The sequence below is a fragment of the Notechis scutatus genome, chromosome Z (assembly GCF_049901735.1).
Source record: "Notechis scutatus isolate UNSWTSFEM ecotype Mainland chromosome Z, rNotScu1.2, whole genome shotgun sequence".
In the NCBI taxonomy this organism is placed as follows: Eukaryota; Metazoa; Chordata; class Lepidosauria; order Squamata; family Elapidae; genus Notechis; species Notechis scutatus.
The window spans coordinates 90,137,833-90,157,109 of NC_142025.1; the positions used below are offsets into that span (position 1 = coordinate 90,137,833).

At 38.1% G+C, this 19,277-nt stretch overlaps 1 protein-coding gene and 1 pseudogene across 2 annotated transcripts in view; both read left to right on the forward strand.

The window, feature by feature from the left end:
* The first annotated feature begins 1,029 nt into the window (after positions 1-1,029).
* LOC148128978 (kelch-like protein 11) lies at positions 1,030-7,671 on the forward strand (annotated as a pseudogene). Its single transcript, XR_015745963.1, has 2 exons — positions 1,030-1,559; positions 5,426-7,671. The product of XR_015745963.1 is annotated as a kelch-like protein 11 (transcript).
* A 2,795-nt stretch (positions 7,672-10,466) lies between these two features.
* LOC148128979 (uncharacterized) overlaps positions 10,467-19,277 on the forward strand; it is a 60,599-nt gene continuing 51,788 nt past the window's right edge. The window contains exon 1 of the mRNA XM_087947748.1: positions 10,467-10,517. The gene's annotated coding sequence lies outside the window, so the exon portion shown is untranslated. The remainder of the gene's footprint in view (positions 10,518-19,277) is intronic.

The window sequence follows — 19,277 nt, forward strand, 5'->3', positions numbered from 1 at the left end:
AGACACATCTGATCCACTAAGGAAACATATAGGCAATCTGGTCAATATGTTAAAAACACAACAAAACCCAGTTTTATTTCAACTTAGCAACTGCCAACATCCAAAAAACTACAAATATGTACAATACTTTGTGTTAGGTATAACATTGATACCAAATATGGTTTGGGTGAATAAATATATAAAACTTAGATATCATGGTTTAAGTGCTTATCACTTTAAGCACAATGCAGCAGGCAATTAGCCGATTAAGGGTGCGGTTAGAAGTTACAATATAAGGAAGCATTAGAAGCTGGAGAGCTTACTGTCTGTCTGTTACTGTAACTGTGTGCTGCTGTTACTAACTGTGATTACTGACTGTGAGTGCCTGTGACTGAACTGTTATTGTTTGCTACTGTTTGCTGATTACTGCGTAATTCTACTGAATATCCAGCGTTTGTTTCTCTGGAGAGTGAAACCGGAGGAGGAGAAGATATCTTTATCGGCTGATAAAGATATTGCAAGGACTCTTAACTTGGACTATACTAGTGAGTCTTACTAGATGGAAATACTGTGAATGACTTAATGGACTGAATGACAATGCTTAAACTCTAACTGGATTAAAAACTATTTAAACTACAAACAGTGTTTGTGTTCAGTGTGTGTATACTCTGGGGCCCTTCCGCTCTCCTTTGGCTTCCTGGTTTGACTACTGCTGCAATACTCTTCTAGGGGTTAATCCCCAAAACCCTAACACTTTGGACCTTAATTGGATGAAGAAGTTGACAGTACTTTTTCTACAGTGGTATCCATTTGGCATTACAGTTTAAGGTGTTTTGTTTAACTAGCTTGGATTTGTTCTGTTTTCTCTTTATTTTGCAACTTGGGAAAAAAAGACTAAAGAGACCAAAAATAAGCAGGAAGCCAATTTTAAAAAACAAAAATTGTGAGATATTTTTTTTGAACCATTCCTACATCTATGATCGCAACCAGCGACTATTAAAGCCGGAAGTATAATATATTCATATCTCTATGGTCGTGTAAGTGACGTAATTAGATTTAGCTACGGGAAAACTCCGAATCGATTTAAAAATAACCAAGGTGGTGGCAACTGGAGGCGCCGGGCCGGATGTCGACCTCCCAGGCCTGGAGAGGGAGGCGAGGCCAGAGTCTGAGCCTGACTCGGAGGTGTTTTCGTGTGTGGCCCACTGCTCCGACCTCGCCTGCCGCCAGAACGAACAGCGGCGGTTAGGCCTCTTCTGTGATGTCACGTTAGCCTTCAGTGGCGGCAGCAATGAGGAGGAGGAGGAGAGGGGAGTGGGCGGGGCCTTCCGCAGCTCCGAACCCCCGCCGCGAGAGTTCCGGGCTCACTGCTCCGTCCTGGCAGCAGCCACCGAATACTTCGCTCCTCTCCTCCTGGGCGACTTTGCGGAGTCCCGCTCGCGGCGGGTAGAGTTACGGAAATGGAGTTCGGGAGCGGGACCAGACCCGGAGACGATCGAGGCGGTCATCAGTTTCATGTACACGGGGAGCATTCGCGTCAGTCCTGGCAACATGCACGAGGTTCTGGAGTTGGCCGACAGGTGAGGCGGGAAGGAGGAACGAAGTGTCAGGTGATAAATCAGGCGCCGACCGACTGTTGTGTGTCGGCAGAAATGTTTGTCCGAGTTCTGATGGGAGAAGGTATGCTTCACCCGAGGGCCTTCTTCGTGAAGGCAACCAGGGATGGTCAGTCAGTCATTCTCTCCTTCCCTGGACCTGTGAAAATTGATCTTGGGTTCCAGTGTAGACCAGTGATGGCTTTAGTTGGAGTAGACTACTTTTCCAGAAAGACTAGCCTAGCGTCTGGCTTGCTATAATAAGGCACATCAAGACGCTACTAGAATTGAACAAAGTAAAGAAATAACACCGAATGGCAGCATTAAACATGGCCCTTACCAAGGTGAAAATTATTATGGCAACATTTCTTCTCAGTGCAGTTTCTGAATTACTTGAGTTATAGCATGAAGGGGGACTGCTGGACAGTTGTAGAGAACTTCAGCTCTGGCACTTTTTGAAAAAGACACTATTTTTGAATGTCAGCTTAGTGGAAAGCAAAAAATGCAAGTGATTAGCTCGCCAGCAATTCTCAAACCAAGAATTAAATATAAACTATTGAAGATGCAATTGGATTTGCCAGATATGAAATTGTATTTCGGAGCTTGTTGTCTGGTCTGGCAAAACCAGAACAAGAGGCTAACTGATTTAGAATTAAAAGTTCAGATGACCTGGTTATTTATGGTATGACAAAGTTAAAGTAAATGTTGATTTCAACAATCATTTTGTTAGAAGTTCCATAGTAAGAGTTTGAAATAAATAAAAAACATTCATTTTCTATGAAGATTCCACTTTGGGTATCCCCCCCAAGTAGCCTTTTTCAAAAAAGAAATTGTGGTGAAGCCTGACTGGTGACCTTATGGGAAAATAACATCTTTTAAATTTGGTGACCCCACCCTCAAGTCCAAAGAAGAGTTAGAATCAGAAGGTTGTGTCTGCCATTCGTTTACATATTTACAACTGAAAGAAAGATTTAAATTAGGCAAAAAGAGTTATGGGTTTGACTTTGTTACAAATGAATTGGAAATCTTACTGCATGGTAGTGATAAACATGTTCAAAGATTTAAAAAATGGAATCCAACTCAATTAACCGTTTTGCTTAATAATGGAAAGTCTGGTCCCAATTGTGATTGTATATCAAGGACTACCTATATTCTGTACAGTTTTGTCACAGATGATATATTGGTGGTTTTCATAACCTCTACAACAAAAAACATGGTATCCAAAATATTTTAAGTTAGTCACCATTTAATCAAGTGACAAGTAATTTACAATAGTTTTCCCAAACAGTGACATTGTTATAAGCGCCTTTCATCTTGAACTCACATTGCACAAACAACATTTGATATTGGAAGAATAGGAGAATTGTGTAGAGGTGTAGTTTTCCCCATGTAGTATTGGCTATTCTGTAGAGTGTTTTGGAAAAATATTAGATTGGCATGTCAGGTAGCCAAGCTATCTCATTAGTTGCAGGTTTCAGTTGCCAGCTTCTTGCTTTCTCTGAATCTGATTAGAATGGTAAAAAATATAAAACTTTATAAAATATGAAACTCTTTCTCCAGTGAACACCAGGGTACCATAAAATAACTTTGTTTCATTTTTCTGTTGTGATCCCAATTTGCCTCGGGTCTGTTTCTTAATAAATAGGTCAGCTCTCAGAGTGCAATGTAAACTTCACACCCGTTCAATACAATTCTCTAGATGCTATGCTGAAACCTAAACTTTATTTTTTTAAATGCAATTCTTTGTTGTATTACAATTGTGTAACACTAAATACTAATTCAATAAACATTTTATTTCTCTATGTCTTTGTTCATGTTGTTATTTGTGATTGCAGCAAGATAGAAAAGGAATGAATCCTTTAATTCAGGATTCTTTAATTCATATTCCTGCACTCCTGATCTAAAATGGCCCCTTCCAGTTAATGGTTCCGATCAAAAAAGGACCGAAGTAAATAAATAAATCAAAATGCCTTCTTATGGTACAACAGCTTTGGCACTGGGATGGGGAATAAATTCCCGAGAATATTTAGAATAGGATTTGAAAAACATCAACTTTATATATCTCCATGAGCAAAATATCTGCCATTCAATAATAATGTTGCCAAGGTACAACATGGGGAAATAGCTTGACCTTTTGATCTTGGAATTTCTTATGTGATTTGATTTGCGAGTTTAATTATGGTGGATGAGATAGGACAATGGGCAAGCTATAATAGTAACTATATTATTTAAGTTGTTTGGAATAATATGGTTTGTTTGGTTTGGTTTACACAGAAAATCTAGCCTTAATAACTAGCTACATTCTATAAATGGGAAGGATAAACTGTTTACTGGTTTCACCTAAGTGGCATACCAGGATTGAATTCCAAGAAATGGTGGCAGCATTAGAATCTCTATAATTATATTAAACTTAAATTGAAATTTAGTCTGATTTTAATTAGTTAATAAAATTATACCCATTCTCTTTTAAAATATTTTTTACTGGCTTTAAAGTTGACTTGGTTTTCAGGAAGACCATGTGATTTTTAGTCTATGGTTTTCTGCAAAGATTGATTTGTCAGAGGTTGCTAACTCCCTCTTTCTATTACGGCTAATTAAGAATAAACCTGCAAATATTAATTCAAGAAATAATAGGTGAAGTGACCCTAAATAAAGAGAAAGCAGTTTTTCCAAACAAGATTAACTTGTGCGAATTTTATCTCTATCATTCTTTTATCTATCGTCGCAAGCGGCTACTTTTTTATTCCCGGAAGTATAATATATTCATATCTCTATGATCCTGTAAGTGACGTAATTAGATTTAGCTACGGGAAAAGTGTTCGAAACGATTGAGAAGCCAAGATGGCGGCAGCTGGAGGTGGCGGCGATTTGGACGCAGGAGGCTACGGCGACGCAGATGTTGACCTCCCGGGCCTGGAGGGGGAGGCGGGGCCAGAGTCAGAGCCTGACTCGGAGGTGTTTTCGTGTGTGGCCCAAAGGCATTGTATGATTCAGTAGGGAAGAACATTGGCTATAATGTGATACTTGAACAATGGAGGAATATGTAGACAAAGGGTTTAAAATTCACATTAAACTACAATTTAAAATAAAGATGATGTATCGCTTGTGTTTAACACCAGACAAGTTATCAAGAATGTATAAAGATATTTCAAATGAATGTTGGAAATGTAAATAAGAGACTGTGTACCATTTATGATGAACATGTGATAAAGCAAAGAAATATTGGAGTAGCATTCATATTCTAATACAGAAAATTCTTAAAGTGAATATAAAGATAAAACCAAAACTTTTTTCGGGGGGGAGGGGGGCTTAATGGGAAAAGACTTGGAAAAAAATTGGAACTTCGATGTTGTGTATGTTGACAGCAGCAAGATTATGCACAAAAATGGAAGGTTATTTCGATTCCCATCATGGATGAATGGCTGTAAGGTGAGCAGAGATGTCTAAATTGACAGTTTTGATCAAACAAAATAATGTAAGTAGTTTTGATTCTACTTGGAAACTACTTCTGGACTTTGTGCTTGAGGTGGAAAAAAACTAAACTTTGATCTTGCGTTTTACTGGTTGATTAGTTGTTATAAAAATGGCTAGTTTATACTATTATGGAAAAGTATAAAGTGGACGTTCAGTGTTAATGCCTTATTCCACTGCAACGGAGGGAGTCAGTAATCAATGCCTTCTTCCCCCCTCCCTCTTCCTTTTCCCTCCCTTTTGTTTCCTATTGCTTGCTTTTGTATTTTTCTATTTTAGATTATAAGCTAATACAAATATATTGGATCGCAAAAAAACAAAACAAAAAACAAACTAATCATTCTCAGGTGACATTTCTAAAATCCCTTTTTGTTTTGCAGGTTCCTACTAATATGTCTAAAAGAGGTTTGTGGGGAATTCCTCAAGAAAAAACTGAGTCTCTCCAACTCTGTCGCCATTCACAGCTTAGCTCATATGTACTCTTTGAACCAGCTGGCTTTAAAAGCTGCCGAGATGATCAGGAGGAACTTCTACAAAGTCATTGAAGATGACGAATTCTATACTTTGCCATTTCATCTTATTAGGGACTGGCTTTCAGATTCAGAAATCACAGTGGATTCAGAAGAGATTGTCTTTGAGATGCTTTTAAAGTGGGTCCAGAGAAATCCTGAAGAAAGAGAAAAGTATTTTGCAGAGCTCTTTAAGCTTCTCCGACTATCACAAATTAAGCCAACCTATTTGATTCGGCATGTTAAATCTGAAAAGCTGGTGTCAAGCAACGAAGCATGCCTCAAACTTGTGTTGGAAGCAGTGGAAAGCCATGCTCTCAAGAGTGAGAATTTTCAGTTGGATACACAACTTAATTCCTCCATCTCATCTCAGCCTCGCATTGGCCAAAACATGAATGTTATCATGGTCATTGGTGGTGTGTCTGAGGGAGGTGATTACTTGAGTGAGTGTGTGGGGTACTTTATTGATGAAGATAGATGGGGGAATTTACCGCGCACACACAATCACCTTGATGGGAATGCTGTGGTAGTAACCGAATCTTATCTTTACGTGGCAGGTTCCATGGAGCCTGGCTTTGCCAAGACCATGGAAAGGTATAACCCAGGTAGAAACGTTTGGGAGCAGGTTTCCAATCTGATAACCAGGAAACATTATTTTGGACTTACTGAGGTAAAGGGAAACCTGTATAGCATTGGTGGGCGGGGTTATTTCATCCCTGGTTTTACAGAAGTGGCTGTCTACAACCCTGATCAAGATAAGTGGCACAACTTGGAGTCTGCCCCAAAGATACTTCGGGATGTTAAAGTGATTACAATAGACAACAGATTTGTTTACATGGCAGCTCACACACCAGATGATGGAGATAATGAAGATGGCTTAAGGTCTGTCGTTATTCGCTATGATGCAGACACACGACAGTGGCGAGATTGTGAGTCTCTGCCACTCCTTGATAACTATTGCTGCTTCCAAATGGTTGTGGGGAACACCAACTTTTACCACACCGCTTAGTGTTGTCCTAGGAGCTATCCTATAGATCATGAAGAGGCCAAGAGAAAAACTCTAATCCAATATCTGATGACATTCTGGAAAGCTTACTACCAGAGGTTCTTAGCATTGAAGGGGCGGCTATTTGCTATTACAAAGATGATATCTTCATCATAGGTGGATGGAAGAGCAGTGACGAAACTGACAAACGGTACAGAAAAGAGGCCTACCGCTACTGTGCTGAGAAGAAGCGTTGGGTGTTACTTCCTCCTATGCCTCAGCCTCGCTGCCGTGCTACAGCCTGTCATGTGAGAATCCCCTTTCGGTCCTTACATGGTAACCAGAAATATCCAATGCCGCAAAATCTAATGTGGCAGAAGGACCGGATGCGGCAGATGCAAGAGATACACCGACATTCCTTAAGTTTACGGAGAATGCCTCGGTCTCAGATAGAATGCTAGCTTGAATAAATCATATCAGAAATGCCTGTCAGTAATTGTCATGCCTGGCATGAACTAATAATCACCAAACTGCTTAAGCATTGGAGACAAAGCTTTCTTGGTGTTAAGTGTTTGATCTGGATTACAAGCATCACATGGAAAATTGGTGTATAAATATGAAGGTAGGCAGATGTAGAAAATTCTTAAGAATCTATTGGTTTCTTCCCAGATGTGATCCAGATTTAGAATCCAACAAAAGAATTGTTCTTGCATTTTGTGAATGTGTTTAGGTTGTATAAAATTATATAAAAATTCAGCACAACCCTGTTTTTCCTTAAATTTTGTATTGGCCTTGCTTTTTGTGTATTGGGCCATCTCATCTCACTTTAAATGTTATACAGGTCATGTGAAGTATTTATTTGTTTTATAATACTGATGTATATGTAAATAACCATTTGAAGGTTTTCTTAAGACATTTTCATCTGCTTTTACAGAGATATTTCTCTTTTTAATCTGCTGTGAAACTGCTTATTTCTGTCAGTTGTGGAGATGTGCAGTACTTAAAAACAACAGGAGTAAAGCACACTAAGAATTTCAAAATGTTTCATGATTATAATATTTTATACTTTTATTTATCTACTTGAGGTTGCTAAAAGTGTATCGATAAAAAGAATAAAATTTTATTATTTGGATCATTTGCATTCATATAATGAAAAACTTGTGAGAGGTATCTTTAAGAACCTAATTTTTAGCAATGACCACTCTTCTATTATTATTATTTTTGTAGTACTGGTTTCCCATTCATTTTATTGGTTCAATATTCCAGCCTTATAGAAATGAATGGAAAGACCAAAAGAATACTAATTCATAACTGAAACAATTGGGAATATATTATGGCAGGATTAAAGCTGCAAAATCTCTTGTCAGTGTTTAGGTAATAACTTTAACTACCATCTGATCCATCTTCAACCTTCAACCTTTTTTGTCTTAATGATATACCATTCCTTATGTGGCTAGTTATACAGTTCAGGCAGACAAAATCATGTAAAGCATACAATATTTAACATAAACTTCTTGGTCCAACAGAATATTTAATTTTACACCCATGAATAATTTTGTTCCATTATATGTGTCCGAAGGTGTCCAACACATTACTTGATTCCTGAGGCAGTGTTGTAATGAAATTTGCTTTGGTATCATTATTGTACTCTCTTTCAGAACTGAAAATACGTATTCACAACATTTATCCTGTGACTACAAATGATTGAAATGGCAATCCTGTAATGAAACCGTCTTTGTTTAGATAGAGCAAGATAGAGTGCCTCTTAATCTCCTTTTCACTCTTAGTATCAGAAATGGTAGTGATAGCAATGCCTAAGGAAAAATGTTTCCAGAAAAATCAAACCATGATGCACATAGTCCTCAGATGGTATACAAGCAGAATCCTTAGAAAAGGCTGCTTCTTCGTCTATAAGTATTTTCTGAGAAAGATCTAAAACAGTTAACTTAATCTAGATCTATTTTTCTAATCATATTTTTTCATCTCTTTTAACTATCCATATTTATCCCTGAGAGCACAAGATGAGACAAGGTGAAATCAATATTGAAGAAATCTATAGGGCAATATTATTAAATATGGTGCTTGAAAGTAAATGAAGAGAGCTCTTAAAGTCTTCATGCAAAAAGAAATCTCCAAACAACATGTGAACAGCTAAAGGTAGTCCTTAACTTACAACCAGTAATTTGACTATCATATGCAGTCACAACGGGCAGAGCTGGTAGAGCACTTCCAGGCATCATAAAACATGCCAGTCTCCCCCCACCCCATCACATGATCACATTATATATGGTTGCCAAATGGCATGTGATCACCATTTGCAACGTTCCAATAAAGAATATTTGTAGCTTAGGGTTGCAATGAGGGGTTCTTGGTGCTCTCTGAATTTAGTTGCTTTCTTGCAAAAGTTTCATCAGCCAAACTAGGTAACATCATCAGTGCTAATGATGGTGATCACTGGCACTGATGATGTTACCCAGTTTGGGTAATGGAATGTCTGCAGAACAACCAAGATCACAGGGCACTAAGGTCCCTTCATTTGCAATATTGGTTGCCAGTTTCCCAGAATGTCAATGGGAAAGCTGGCGGGGAAAGTTGCAGATGGAGGAGATAACTGGATTTCGAGTGTCTCCCTCGACTTTGTAAGGGATTTTCCTTCTTGCGTGCTAGAAGAACTTGGTGAAAATGCTAGCAAAGACCAGTATTCTAAGCATTTAACATTGGTCCTCACTAGTGTTTTCCCCTTGGAGGGGAAGGGAAAGCACTCTTTTACCAGCATTTTCCCTACCAAATGCTAGTTGTTCTGAAAGGCTCAGAATACTGGCCACCTACTTTCGGAATCTTTCAAAGTATGTATTTGCTAGCATTTTCACCTCTGGAGGAAATCCCTGGGCGCACAATGCACTGAAGGAAGAACCCTGAAATTCGGGGAAAACACTGGTGACCACCATCTTCCTTGGTAGTGTGGGGAGACGGCCCAAGCCTTCCAAGTGGTTGGAGGTCTGGGCCATCTCTCTGGCACCCCACCTAACAGTCCCTTGACTGTAACTGGGGGAGGAGGAATTGTGTTCACTGAGTGAGGTAATGATATAGCTTGTTTAATGATCACTTAATAAATTAGATTCTGGGCCCAACCCTGGTCAGAAAAGGACTGCTTGTTTAAGTGACTGGCATTCACAACAACATCCTTGTTATAACATTAATATTAACATTATAGCATTAAAATAAAACAGTTAAAACAGACTAGACAGTTTTGGAAGCAAAGCTAAGAAATGCAGTGAAGGTCAAATATATACCTAGTACGAAATTTTCAAATATTTAATTTCAGGTAGTAGGGATGTACCTATTCTACAAGTTCAATCTATTTAAGATTAAAGGGAATGCCGAGCGATCTAAGAAAAACTAGTTTTTCTACAATTCCAACTGCAATTCCAATTAAACCATTTTAAATTTTCCACACGTGTCCATGCTTAGAGCTGGATAATATTCTTCTATATTTCTTAATAAGTACCTCTTAATTGTTTTGTGAAAAGGCCTTTATAACCCTGCAACTTTGGAATGTCAAAAGGTTTCCAGTAAATAAAGCCTTTCTTCACCATAAAAAAGTGGCTGATGGAAATGCGGTATCTTTAAGGCAGACAAGTAACATAATTGGGCGGTTAATGTCTCTTATTTTATCAGACACTTATTTTAATATCAGGATACTTACATCACACAGGTTTAACCCCATCCTAGCCCCCAGTACAGTTCTATAATAAAAATAGTTTCAGGAAGGCAATAAAGTGTTAGGAAAACTGGACATCCATGCACTTGCAGGATTTTTCCTAGTATCTCAGACATGAATTAGGCTTATTTCTGAATCTGTCAGTATTGATTAATCTGTAACATTTTTTTAAATTGAAAAAAAAAACTATTTAGTATATATTCTCAGAAAAGCCTACTTGCAGAAGCCACCTATTAACAGCTAAAGAGAAAATACAAGTAAGTGGAGTGCTTTAAGCTTTCTGAATATACCTGCTGTATAGAAACAGCAGCCCCCCCCCAAGGCTGGCGGGACAAGAAACAAGTCCAGGTCTCTCAAGCCTGATTGGCTGGGGAGCAGATCTGGGCCTCCCAGGCAACAGCAGCTTTCCAGGACATTGCAGCATCCTGAACTCATAGGGGCTTATGTTGAATCTTCCCCCATCCCCCTGGGGCATCTTTACACTCCTTGTCCAGGGCTCCATTTGCTTAACGACCTGCACAGTCAGTTAAGGCCCCCAACTGGGAGAGCTGTTACTGCAGTTGTTGAGTGAAGGAGTCACCTGATTTCTCAATTCTCAACCACTTGGTGATTGCGATTCTGGTCATAGGTTGAGGACTATATGATACTGAGTGCTACATTCATAGGTACATTCTCTTCTCATATATAAATTCCTTTTTGTGTTTGAAACTCTGTTTCACTAAGGCTCATCTTTCACAAGCTAAAACATATCAGTAACAATGTTATTAAGATCATCTGCACAGCTTTGCTACAAATGACGCATTGGTTAGTTTTGTAACCTCTACCACAAAAAATTACAATATAAAAATATTTTAAATTAATTATTATTTAACTCTGACAAAAGCAAGAGTTTCCATAAACGATGACATTGTTATAAGCACCTTTCATCGTGCAATCACAGTAGGCAAATTATATTTGATGTAGGAGAAGTAACTCAGGAGAGAGGTGGAGAGGTTTCCTCAGTAGCAGAAAACTGGAAATATTGGCTCTTATGTAGAAAGTTTTGTGAAAGTATAGAAACAGCAGGTTGTAAGCCTAGCTTTTTCTTCCATCAGTACTGTTGAGGTAATTACCCGTTAGGAGAATGAGCGCATACAGGGAGACGTATAGAGAGTAGTGTTGGAATAATACACACAGAGCACACAGATACACTGTACAGTAAATGTAGGTTTTTATTTCCAGAAAGGTTTAAGCAAAGTTCAAAACAATCAGTCCAAAATCATTCACAGGTAAATCAGTCAGGTTTCAATCCAGGGTGAATCCAGTAACAAAGTCCAGTGTCAAAAACAGTTCAATATCAGACTTATATCAAATCCAAGAATATCAGTCAATTAGGAAGAACGGCAATACTCTCCAACAGAAGGAAAAAGATACTCACACTCTCTTCTGAGACTAAGACTAAGACAAACCAGGTTTCTGGCTCCATCTTATGGCCGTTTGAGAAACCACACCTAATTACAGTTTTGCATTTTCTTTTTCTTTTTTTTGTAAATTTTATTTGAGTTTTCACAAAGAGAAAAAAAAATACAAATAAAACATCTTTTTTGAAAGCAGCATAATCCCGGGTTACATTTCTTCGTACAGACACAAATTCAGGTTCATGCTCATTATTATATTCTATTCCATATCTTACTACTATTTTACATTTTCTGCATAGCTTCTCCCCTCTTTTAATTTTCTCAATTTTATTTTAATTATCTCAATTCAAATCATTGTATTTATATTTTTTGTCTGTCCTGTTTCAATTATCTATTATCTTTTATCATTAAACAAAATTTCTCCTGTAGTTACTGATTGGAGTATGACGCCTTTATATCTTTTCCTTAAAGTTGTAACATTCAATATAATACATAACTTCCATTCGGATTCTGCTTGGTACATTCTTAAAATACTGTATTCTTAAAAAAAGAAAAAAATTATAAATGTATATAATTAAAACAACATTCCATTCCAAGTCAATTCTATCATTAACAATACTCATTAAAGTCTTAACATCTTTAACATTACTTTTCAATTAAATATCATACTTCTATGGGAACAATTATAAGCTTTCCATAGTTAATTCCCCCCCTCTTCACTTATATTTTATAAAACATTAACTAATTAAAATGTTCCCGTTCCTTCCTAATTCAATTTTCTCATTTATTTTATTTCACTTATTTTATTCACAAACATTTCACTAAATTACACTAACTATTTTATTCCTCATTTTAATCATATGTTGTTTCCAATTTTCTAAAATTATTTCTAATACTAATATAACAATACAATCTTATGTACCTTTACAGAATTCCTTTTTCAGTTAGATTTTCACCCATTATCCCTAAATAGGTCCTGTTTCTCTATATCTTGCTCCGGTCCTTAGTAACTTCTTTTCCTTTTCTTCTTCCCTCTCTTCTTCTCTCTCCCCTTTTTACCCCCTGGTCTCTCTACCTCTTTTTCTCTCTTCTGTATTCCCCTTTTCTGTTGCTTTCCAGTATTATACTTATTTTTCAAATTATTTTTCTTTTCTTTGGTTGTTTTTTAAGTCTTAAATTCTCCATTCTCTTTCCCCCCTTTCCTTTTTCTTCCCCACATAAAATTACATGTTCATTAAAGATGGCTTCTTCTTTGTCCCAGTCTTCTTGTTTTGCAGTCTTTTCTTGTTGTTCCTCATAGTTCCAAATCTCCATTTCTAAGAATTGAAAAACGAAGCCAAAAGAACCCTTCCCTTCTTGTGCAACTTCTTTGTACTTTTTAAGTTCCATTTTCAATTCATCCAGAAGTGGTGCCATTGTATAAATTTTTAAACAACCACCTGATTGATTTTAGTCATTCAAATATAATAACCAAGAATCCAAGGATCACCAAACAATCCAAATACATGCAAGCTGTTTCTTTTTTGCTCTTTTTTTCACTTTCTCTTCCTGGGGTTACTATTTAGTTGCAAAGTTTCAGTTAAAATGTATCTTTTAGAAGTCTTGTTGAAGTTTTACTTTAGATTCTTTTTAATTCCAGGCAGTCTCCTCCCTCTTCCAGATCCTGCCTTTATTCTTTTTCTCTCCCTTCCTGCTTATGAAAAAGAAAGTTTTTAATGTCCAGAAATCTTTATTATCCCTTTGGCATTTTGTTTTATTTTCAGCTTAATTGCCTATTGATGTCAAAGCGGATTTTTCCGATTTCTTATTTAAGTCTCTTAGTTGTCAGTATAGGGAAGGAGAGAGAAGAAAAAAAAAGCCAAACCTTTCCCTTTTCACTTTCCTTCGCTGCTTCCGACTCTTCTTTGGGAGCGATGTTATTTTTTGTAAGTTTAAATTCCAGGGTACCTTGGTTGTTGCTTTTACAATTTAACCCGGTCAGCCAAAACTTTCACTTCTTATCTTCCTCCTACACATTCTTTTCCGGTCGAGTTCTTTGTGGTGGCCATTTCTGACCACCGCTGCAACCGCCTTCGGGAAAAGGAGTAATGGTCAGCTGAGGAGGAGAGATGCGGCTCTCCTCGACCATGCTGGTGGTCTCCCCCCTCTTCACCACCTCTACGGGGTGGCTTAGCCCCGAAACCAGCCAGCTCGGGGCGCTCCAGCGGCGAGCCCAGACAGAAACTGCGCACGATCACGGATTTCTGTCTGTCGCCGAAGCCCTTCAAACCGGAAGTCCAGTTTTGCATTTTCTTAAATATACAGTTTTAAAATGTCTATCTGGTTTATATATTTCTAACCCAAATACCTGTTAAGTGACTTATATTCCTAACAAATACCTTTTGTAATTGTCCCCCCCCCCCCGAAAATGACACAAACTGATACTCAATTAATAAGCCAAACTGATACTCATCTCTTAATTTACTATAATAGTAGCATTTCAAGTAGCATACCATGTTAAATAGTGGTGTGTATATGTCCTTAATTTATTTTATATATATATATATATATATATATATATATATATATATATATATATATATATATATATATATATATATATATATATATATATATATATAGAGAGAGAGAGAGAGAGAGAGAGAGAGAGAGAGAGAGAACTATCCTATAAATTGCAGGTTTGCTATTACAGCTAGTCCATGCTTAACCAATCATTTTAGCAACACTTTAAAGTTACAACAAATCTCCTCTGACCCGGTTCTGAAGATTCAGTGGTCACACACACAAAATCATATGATAGATTTAGAGCACTTGACAGCTGGCTCACTTTATAGCCAGTTGCAGCATTCCATGGTCATATGACTTCACTTTACAATATTTTTGGCTGGCTTACAAGGCTAGTTTCCTGCAAAAATCACCATAGGAATATAGGTAGTCCTCAAGGTAAAAATGGCCATTTAATAACTGTTCAAAGTCACAAATGCACCCCAAAAGTGTATTTATGACAAAGTTCAGAATTGTGAACTACAAAAAACCTCTGCAGTATCTGTGCTCTGTAAGTCGTGCCTGAAGCTTTTTAGTCCTGCAAGTGCCCTTTGTTGCCCAGTTATAAGCAATGGTTGGCATATATTTTCCCCTGCTCACATGACCAGTCAAGCTCAGGGACTTTGCAATTAGCACATCTTTTTTTCTCTTCTCTTCATTGCTGCCAGCTGAAGGACTAGATGAATGAATCTCTCGTTGCTGGTCTTCCAATTCAAGTTATCAATTTTGAAGACTTCTCAGGAATCTTCCTGGGATTCTTCCTGAGTTTCCCAAAGTCTTCGCTCTTCCCCTTGGCAAGGGGGCCGTGCACTCACCTGCTCAATGGCCGGGCTGACCCTCATCTAAAGCACAACATAGGCAGGCGAGCAAGCCAATCTGGGGCTCTAACCTGGGCATCCCCCCATGGGTGGGGCTGTGCATTCGTTGGTCAACTGCTGCTTAGGGAACCTATGTGGCCTAGGTCCCAGGACCCTCTTGGGACAGAATTTCCTCAACTCAGCATTTAACTCTGTGGTCGCCCAGTACCACTCATTTAGCCGAGGCGGCAGGCCTCTATCAAGCCCTGCTTTGAATCAATGAACCAGAAGCTGTTCTGGCCAATGCTGTAATTTGCCAAGAAGCCAGCAGAATTCCCGGAAAATATTCCAACACCTGGCGAAGCCCCTGCTCTAATGCCATCAACGCCACTTCAGCCCGCTAAGTTTGGGTCACATAAAAATGGCATTGGAAAGCTTTCAGCAGCAGGTTAACATCTCCCAACTCCTGAGTGTTGTCACTGTACAGATCTTCTACCCAGTCTGCCACTTCCCCATCCAGGGCATCCTCCATGGCCACTGGCTGGGCTATAGATGTTCATGTGACTAATGACCTCGCGTACGAATAGAGCCAATCTGGCGTGGTCCCTGTCAATGTGGCCCTCATGTATGATGGATCCAAATTGGTGGCTGTAATCAAGAAAGGACCCATACTCTTCAGTGCAAGCTATCAGGAAAAGGAGTTTAGTTTGAAGTGCTTCAAGTTCATTACATTGTAAGATTTTAAATGGACACCTAACATTGGAGCCATCATTAAAAAGGCAAAACAAAGAATGTTCTTCCTGTGTCAACTTAGAAAATACTGGCTGCCCCTAATGCTGTTGATACAGTTCTACAGAGGAATTATTGAGTCTGTCATTTGTATTTCTGTAACTGTCTATATTTGGTACAACAACCAAACAAAAAGGTAGACTTACCAGTGGTGGGATTCAAAAATTTTACTACCGGTTCTGTCGGTGTGGCTTGGTGGGCGTGGTGTGGCTTGGTAGGTTTGGCAGGGGAAGGATACTGTAAAATCTCCATTCCCTATCCACCCCACTAACCTGCTTTCCAGCTCTGTTCTCCTGTGCAGAAGAACAAAAGAAAATCCAGCCAATCAGCTGGGATTTGGAGGCAGAGAATAGATGGGGGCTGGGCCAGTCAGAGGTGGTATTTGCTGGTTCTCCGAACTAGTCAAAATTTCCGCTACCGGTTCTCCAGAACTGGTCAGAACCTGCTGAATATCACTTCTGCCTTAAACGGATAGTTAGGACTCCAGAAAAAACAATTGCAATCAGCATGCCTTCCACTGAGGACCTGTACATTGCACGACCCAGAAGGAGGACTGAGAAAATATCTTGCAGACCCCTCACATCCTAGACATAAACTATTTCAACTCCTTCCCACAGGACGCTGCTATAGGGCATTGCATGCCAAGAGAACAAGACAAAAAGACAGCTTTTTTCCTCATGCTCTTACTCTGCTGAAAACCTAATTACCACAGAACTGTCTTATATCTAAGGATATTTACCTATTTTGTATGGCTGTATTGCTATTATCCTTCTATTTTTTTCTACTGTCTTCTATTGGTATTTTATGATTATATTACTTTGTTGTTTATATGTACAGTGAGAACTTATGCACTGGAGACAAATTCCTTGTGTATCCAATCATACTTGGTCAATAAAGCTATTCTCTTGGAGTTTCCAGTTGACGTCGGAGCAAGACGGTTATGGACTGTGTGAAATCCAGATAATTTCTTTCTGCCAGGAAGTCCTTCGGGGCCAAAGTCAACCTGAAGGGGTGACAAAGAGAGGAAGGATCCTTTGTGTATTGCGAGAGGATGGCAGCCCCCTCACTTGATCCGAAGGAACCTTTCTGACCGGAGTAAGAGAGGACAGTCATTATGACCACAGTGAGGCTGGGGCAAAGAAATAGGAAGTAATAACTTTGCAACAATGTGTTTGATCTGGCAAGATTTCCCACCCCCTCTTAATTTCTTTTTTTCCCCTTTTTTTCAAAAGAAACTTTATTAATTTTACCATTAAAAACAACACATCTACAAATTATATACAGAAAAAAACAAACAGGCCTTGACAGAGGCCAGGAAAGAAAGAAAGGAAAAAGAATAGGAGAAGAGAAGGGAGGATAGAGGAGTGGGGGTAGGACAGGGAAGACAGTTAAAATAAAACCATGTCTTTTGTGACGGTCTGTAAGATCCTTTCTTCTTCAAATGTGTCGTAGGCAGTACTTTTCGTTATCTCTACTTCGGTTGCCCTTGGCTAAGATTCTTCTCGAAGTGATCTATCTTTGATTTAGCCAATTATACCAAGGATTCCAATTGTTATAATAGGTTGAGGATTCTTTATTTTTTAATGATTGGGTTAGTTTGTCCATTTCAGCGCACTCTAGAATTTTCTGGATAATCATTTGTTCAGTGGGGGTGGAAGGTAGTTTCCAGCACTGAGCGAACGCCAGTCTGGCCACAGTTAGGATATGAATTATCATATACTTTGATTTTTTTGATAATTGTTTATCAAAAATTCCTAAAAGGAAGGACTCTGGTTTGTATTCAATTTGTTCCTTAGTTATCTCCTCCAGCCAATACCTAACTTTTTGCCAATATTTCTGAGTTTCCTTGCATGACCACCACATATGGAAGAAGGTACCTTCTATGTTTTGACATTTCCAGCATTTGAGACTCGTGTTGGGGTGCATTTTCGCCAATCTCGAAGGGGACAGGTGCCATCTATAGAACATTTTGTATGAATTTTCTTTGTAAGCTGCTGATTTTGTGATCTTGATGTTCCTATTCCAAATCCTTTCACATTCTGATAGCATGATACTCCGTCCCACATTCCTGCTCCAAGTTATCATATTTCCTTTGACAATTTCTTGTTCAAGTTCCGTTTCCAATAGTTGTTTGTAGAATTTAGATTTTTTTTTTAATTTGGTCCTAATAAAATTTTGTCTAAGATCTGCAATTTGTTGTAGATTCCAAATTCCTTAATGTCTTGTTTATATCTACTGTGAATTTGAAGGTACACCCACTGATCAATTGTAAATCCTCGCTCTTGTAATTCTTGTCGTGTTTTCACGTATGGTATATTTCCCAGTTTGGGAGGGCTAGTCCTCTGCTTTTCAGGTCTTGTAAAGCTTTTACATTGATCCTAGCTTTTTTTCCCTGCCAGATAAATTTTAGTGTTATCTTATTTAATTCTATAAAAAAAAATTTATTTAATTTGATTGGGATTGTCTGGAATAAATATAGAAATTTTGGAAGTATATTCATCTTGATCGAAGCAATCCTGCCCAGTAAGGAAAGCTGCAGCTTACTCCAGGAATCTAAATCTTTCTTAGCTTGTTGGAGTAATTTATCATAATTATTTTCTTTTATTGATTTGCTTTGTGGAGTTAGCCATATTCCTAGGTATTTAATTTTTTTTGTCACCGGTATTCCCATCGATACCTCTAGCTCTTTATTCTGATCTCCTATTAAGTTTTTAGTCATTAGTTTTGTTTTTTTCCTATTGATTTTGAGTCCTGCGACTTCTCCGAATCGTTCTAGTTCTTCTAATAAGTTATGTCCTTTTTCTATAGGTTCCTCCAAAAAGAAAACCATATCATCAGCGACGGCTTGTACTTTATACTCTTCTGATTTAATCCTCAATCCTCTAATTCTCGAATTTTGCCTAATGCATGTCAAAAGTGATTCTAGGGCGAATATGAAAAGCAGAGGGGAAAGAGGGCAACCCTAACCGCTTTTTCTATTTTTATTGGGCCAGTTTGTTCCCCATTTATTAGAATATTTGCCTGTTGGATATTGTAAATTGTAGTTACGTTTTCGAATCTGGTGCCGAGGTTCATGTTATAAATTTTTTGTATTAAGAAATGCCAATTTAGATTATCGAATGCTTTTTCAGCATCTAAAAACATAAATGCAAATTGTTTCTCCGGATGGGCTTCATAAAATTCTAAAATGTCTATCACTGTTCTTAAATTATTCTTAATTTGTCGAAATGGGAGAAATCCATTTTGGTCTTCGTGGATATGTGTATTTAAAACCTGTTTTAATCTATTAGCTATAATGGAAGAGAATAGTTTGTAATCTGCATTCAGGAGCGAAATTGGTCTGTAATTATTGATATATCTATGGTCTAAATCAGGGGTGTCCAACCTTTCACCTTCCCTGGGCCACATTAGAAGATGAAAATTTGGTTTGGGCCGCACATAATTAAATTAAATAATTAATTAAATTATTAAATTAAATTAAATTAAATTA